Source organism: Quercus lobata, chromosome 10 (assembly GCF_001633185.2).
Source record: "Quercus lobata isolate SW786 chromosome 10, ValleyOak3.0 Primary Assembly, whole genome shotgun sequence".
NCBI classification, from domain to species: Eukaryota; Viridiplantae; Streptophyta; class Magnoliopsida; order Fagales; family Fagaceae; genus Quercus; species Quercus lobata.
The window spans coordinates 5,672,120-5,678,764 of NC_044913.1; positions in this window are offsets into that span (position 1 = coordinate 5,672,120).

Consider the following 6,645-nt stretch of genomic DNA (forward strand, 5'->3'; position numbering starts at 1 on the left):
AAGCAAATGGTGTGTTATTTGATTCTCTTGGTATTTCCCTTTGTAATCATTTTTCTTGCCATATCTGCAGATGACACCACAAAGGTTTGGTATATGACCAAAGTATAAGAACATTAGAGGGCCATATATACTTCTTAGAGAGGGCTTGAAGAGAAAGGCATGGGAGTTTGTCAAGCTAGCGAAGGTAGCCAATGATTGGTAGCTTTGGTGGAGATCGAGGTAAATTGGGTTTACCTCTACTTTTGATGCATTTGAAAACATAAAGAAGAGAGAAAAGGAAAAGAAGAGGGAGGAGGGGAATGACGGTTATTTTGTGTAGCTCTTGCCATGACTGTTGGAACAATGGCAGAATAACCATTTCCTCTATTTAAGGTATGTTTGTTTGGAAAGATTTTAAGGCGGGTGAAAAATTTAGAGAGAAAAGGGAGAGATAACATTTTTAGCGGTTATTTGATTGGGAGGGGGAAGGAAAAAAAAGTGGTGGGGCTCAAGTGTTTTCTCTCTAGGCCCACCAAAATGTTTTTTCTCCAAAATGGGGAAAAAACTAGGTTGGATTTTGTAAAATGTTGCTTCAGCCATGATCTTATACTTCTACCCCTCTTTAAATTTCAACTACGCCACAATGTCCCCATCATGCATCTTCTTTCTTTTTCTTTTTCTTTTTTCCCTTTACACTACATTCCAGTATTCCACAACTCACTCTAGCCAAATCTTCCTATTTTGTTTGGTTTTTTTTTTTTTCCTTATATATATATATATATATGTATATGTATATATGTATGTATAAAATATAATACAATATAATAACAAGTAAAAATAATATAATAAATATGTATGATATGTAAATTTTTATAAAATGTTATTTTAATTAATAATAAGTAATATTTTAATTATTTAATGAATATAATATAAATTATTCCTTACCTATTATGTGATAAGTATATAAAAGTAGATTTACATAAACTACATTTTTTATCCTCCTACTTTTCTCCTTAACTAAACAAAATAGTTTTTTATCCCTCCATTTTTTCATCTCTCCAACCAAACACATATGAGGGAAAATTAAATATTTTCTATCATCTCACTTTTCTATCTTCTAACCATTTTCTATCCTCTCACTTTTTCATCTCTCCAACCAAACGTAACGTTTACACAATGCAACTAACAACCCCAATCACAAGGTATAAATAAAAAACTATAGTAGAGTCTTTTTTGGGGGGAGATAATACTTGGGGGAGATGTTAATTGGGAAGTTAATATTAGCATATAGGGAATTTTTAAGTATTATTCAATGGTCTTAGGTTTAATTATATTATATCAATCACTCAGTCTTGATATTTTTATCTAGTGGGAGACTTTTATTACTTAATTAATTAATTACATCACTCATACATGAATACTACAACAATTTTACAAAAGGACACTTGCTCCAAATTTAAGCAAAATAACATTAATTAACCATAATTAATGAGTTTTGCCTTTGGTTAAATTTTTAACAGTTAAATCTTTAATTAGCCTCCATTCCCCGTAAACATCTTTCATTAATTTCTAGCAAGATTAGAAGTTGTGGATATAGGGTTTTTCATATTTTTCATTGATTAAAGTATTTGATAATTCATATGAGAGGACAGCATTATGATTTGGGAAGGTGGGGAGGTTTTTTTAGTAAAAGGCTCCCTTTTGGGAGCCATTTAATTAGATATTGAATACAAAACTTGATTTGTAAAAGTTTTTGTCATGTCGGTGTTTAATCCTCAAAGTGTATGCTTAATATTATGAAATTTATTCCATTATCTTCCATTAATTATTAGCTCATCCAATTCTGGAAAGGGATTGATACACCATGAAACATAACTTTTTTTTTTTAATTATATTATTTTTATACAAGATATAAATTCTACTCTAACCTAATCTAAGTGTATATGTATGTGAAGTTCTCTATTGGAGACATGAATCCCGACCCTTGCCCCCCACATCCCACAAGCACTTATACTTGTGAAGTGACCATCGCACCAAAGGTGTGCGATGGTGGAACAATTAACTATTGGCTTACAAGGCAGTGGGTACACAAAAAGAAGGTGGAGAATGGTTGTTGGGTCAAGGGAGGCCATGTAGACTAATTCAGAGATGGACTCACATTGAGGGTAAGGGAGTTGCTTAAGGCCTCCCAATAAGTCTAAAGTTGCAACAAATTTTACAACATGAGGTGAAAAATTGTTAATAGTGGACAATAATATAGTGATAATGGTCAACTTATATGAGAATCAATAATAACCTAACAATTAAAATAGTTCATACTCTCTCCTTCGATTCAATTTACCCACTGTCAACAATTGCTTTGGCACTTGCTGTCAACAATTACTTAGGCCACTCTTACGAACCAAATCAACTCCTTCTGCAGTCACCACCATTGATAAATCAAATCAAGGCTATTGTTTTTCTAATTGGTCAAAAATTTTATTTGCTCTTTTTTTTGTTTTATTTTATAGTGAAATGAACACTAAATACCCGTTTGGATACAGCTGATAAAGGGGTGCATTTGCGTTTTGGCGTTTTCAGCACTGGGACCTTTGCTGTCAATGGGTCCCATACACTATTCACGGGACCTACAAGTTGTCTAATTCAGCAAATTTTTCTTCAAAATTGGGTTCCACAGTACTATTCACACATTTAAAAATTATTTTACTACAGTATTTTCAGTTTTCAACAATAAGAAGTATCCAAACAAACCCTAAGAAAACTGAAAAAGTATGATATTGATTTCTAGGGCGCGTCCATGATTTGATTCAATTTATGTAGGAAAAATATAAGAATCTCTGTTTTCTCTGCAAAATTTTGATATATGTTGTTGAATTTCACCAACTAGGAGTCCCAGAAGGCACACTAGTCTCTCTCTCTCTCTCTGGAATTTTGGGAATTTTTTGATATTAAAAATTCAATTTTTATTCATTTTAATTGATGGGTTGGGCTAACAAAAAAAAAACTAAGCAAGGCCCTTTCTAATCTATTTAGCGCATTTCGGTGTGGGTTTTTTTCACCCGAATGACTTGTAGTTCGTTTAGTCCAATTAGAAAGTGGGTCCACTCCTTTAGCCCAAATAGGTAGATCCTTATCGTGGGTCATAAACCACAACCATGATCCATTTCTCTTTAAGAATATTCAACTTGGATGTTCCGCATATGGCTCCCAATTATTACAAAATAAATTTTAATAATATTTCCAGGGACACACCCAACATGTTGATATGGTTGATTATGAATGGTTGGCATTTTTTGCCCACTTGGCCACTCCTATTTATATAGACCCTCTATTTTTATTAACCACTTACAATCAACTGCTTATTGTAAAATTGGGTGTGTGACATTATTGGAAACTTGGAGCAAGCAAATTTTCAGGCAGTCAAAAGATTTTCTACATTTGGACTTTTGAATAGTTGCCAATAACCATACCGGATAGTTGCCACTTGCCACTGCTGCTTAATAGTTGATCCTGAACTATTGCCAAAATCAAGAATAAAAGTGACCTTGAACAAAGTGTTTCTTAATTAGTTCCTTAAATAGAGAGACCTAGGGTTGTAAATGAACCAACCTGTTCATAAACAACTCGGGCTTGGCTCAATAAAAAGCTCATTCATATTTGTTTGTTTATAAACAAGCCAAGTTTAAACTTTAGTTTTAGATTTGTTTAATAAACAAGCCGAGCCCAAGTAAAAAATATTGTTCATAAACAAGCTTGTGAACACCAAGACTCGATACAAAATTAACAAAACAAGTTGAGTTTAGACTTATTTATGAGTTTGGTAATAAAATTGATATGAGTTTGACAAGCAAATTAATATCCTTCTAAGACTTTAATTAATTATAAGTTGAGACCACTCTTCCAAACTAAATAGGTTAGATAATAAACTTGATATAAGCTTAATAATATACTTGTGTTAGATCTCAAGCTCAAAAACATGATATTGAGCTTGAGTTTGAGCTCAAGCTTGGCTTGACCAACGAATCAAGCCAAGCCTAGCTGAGCTCAAGCTTTTATACTTTATAACAAGCTCAAGCCTGAACATTATTTGTAGGCTTGTATCAAGTTCAAGCCAATCTTGAACATTCTACTTTTGCCGTCAAGCCGAGCTTGAACATTTTATACTCGACATAGCTTAGCTCGTTTACAAATTAGACCCTTGTGCAAGGTTTAAGGGCTCTTTTCTCTTTTCTTTTTTTTATAAATAAGTTTTGCATTATGGCCAGGAAAAGAGTAGATGCAAAGTAGTAACCTCTACTTTATGTGATATTGTTCTTAGCTGATTGTCCTAAGAAATTACTTGGCCCCAATCCCCAAGGAGTTAACTCTCTACTTCTTAGTTCCTAGAGGTCTTAAAACAATGACTATTATCATATATGTCCATGCATGTCAATAAATTATTCAAATTTGAGAGGTGCACATGAACAGAGAATCTCACTTTTCTAATTTCTTTTATTTTATTTTTTATTTTTTGGTAGCTAGAACACTTTTCGAATTTCAATTTTGTAGAACATAACCAAATTACATGCTAAGATAGCTTTATGGAAAATTAGCCCGGAAAAATTAGCTATTGAAAAAAATTGGTCAACGAATATGATGGACCTGGATCTCACCTGCTTGGAAATCTGTATATTGTTTTATGATATTGCATAAAAATAATAATAATAATTGTGGTAGGGAAAAATAAGTCAAACTTGCTTTTTACCTCATACAATTAATTTATAGAGATAGGATGCCAATCAACATTTTTTACCCTTGTTTAAATGAGTTAAGCTTGAAATGAAAGGATAAGTACATGGGAATAAGTATGAAATAGGGAAACTGATTAACAATAATCTCGGATTGCTTTGTATTATGATCCTTGGAATTAGTCCGAGATACAGATTACACTTGTTCTAAGATTACAATGGTGGTTCTCTATTTTTCTCTTTCTTCAGATGTTTCATCCCCTCTTCTTAGTGGCCTCTTTGCCTTATATAATCACTCAGGTTGTATCTTGGCCTTCTATTTGGAGGGCTAGGGTTCATTTCCCTTGATACTTGTTTCATCAAGGCCTTACTAGAAGGTTTTTAGACCAGACTATGAGCTGTGATGACACTATTCAAGTGTCATCACAGATGTGAAGGATGCTTTATTTGCATTCTTCATTTCTTTACTTGACAGCAAATCTTCCTTCTCTTCCTCGGTTTGTGCCCAATGGTCTTTAGAACAGGGCCTCGGCCATCTCGAGGACGTGTCAGTATCCTCGGGGTCCTCGGGTATTATAGTCACCTTGTGCTTGTGGTGAGTCACTATATTCTCCCTAAGGATTCGCTGTCAATACTTTCCGAAGTCTTCTCTTTTGACATTGGCCTCCTGTCACTTGTCCATGTTCTCGGAATCTCGTCCTCCCACAATAATAAAAAAGTAAGGCCTCTTGAAAAAAAAATTAGAACATCTTATATTGGCTGATAAAATCTATCTGTCTTACGATATAAAAATTTTAGATAAGGCCAAACATTTTTTTTTTGAAAGGGATAAGGCCTAACAATTTAATAAATATAAATTATTTTTAAAATATTATACTCTTTAAATTTTAGTTAAGGCCCAAAAATTCAATAAATAATTTTAAAAAACATATTATACTCTTTTCAAATGTTCAATATTTATTTAAATGCGTTTCACTATGACAGTCACATTAATCATTCATTTAAGATCTTTGTCCAGCACATTAACCATTGAACTGAGTGGCTTCTTTGTGTCGCCAATGGAATTTATATTTTATTTATTTAATTTTACAAGAATAATATTTTCACATTTTATTTAATTACTATTTACTTAATAGTATTTGCTAAATTTATTTGTGTTCAAGAGTTATCCTTTTACATCATTACATGTGAATATGAAATTTGTAAATTTATGTTAAAAATGATTTTATTTTTAATTAAAATGCTTTTTATTTGAAAGATTAATAAACACAAATTTTTAAAGCTTGTTTATATTTTATTATTTTCTATTCATTTTAAAAATAACAAAAATTCATTTGAAAGTTGTTTATATTGATATATATATTTTTTTATGGTAAATTTCCATGTTTTTATACATTTAAAACATTTATTTATATTTTAACTAATATTAAATTAATTTTAATGTCATCATGGTTAAACCTCGGTCTGACTTCGAAAATCTTGAACCTCTCTCTTTTATGGTTTTTTGAACGATCCTGGTCTAAAAATTATGCTAGCGACTACACTTTGAATTATCTTTATCATAAAATGGTATTTGTTTTCGTTTTTAGAAACAAATGGAGAGAATCAAACTATTGCAATAGAATTGTTATTGGATCCTATATTGTTTTGAAAGATCTAACAAACCTTCATTAAAAAAGAACAGAAATTTCAAAGTGGTGCTGTATCCATTTGGTAGCAGTGCAAATAAAAAAAATATGAAGAAAATTTAAGGGGCTCAATCTTAACAATAGTACTCAAATTCAAGAACAGAACAAAGGATCTGCTCATTTAAATGACAAACTTGTTAAATTACAGAATAGAAACGCTAACCAGATAGCTCGTCCTGGTTCAAACAATGAAACTACAACAAAGTTTAAAACAATAATACAAGTAATTAGCACTCCACAGCATTTTTCAC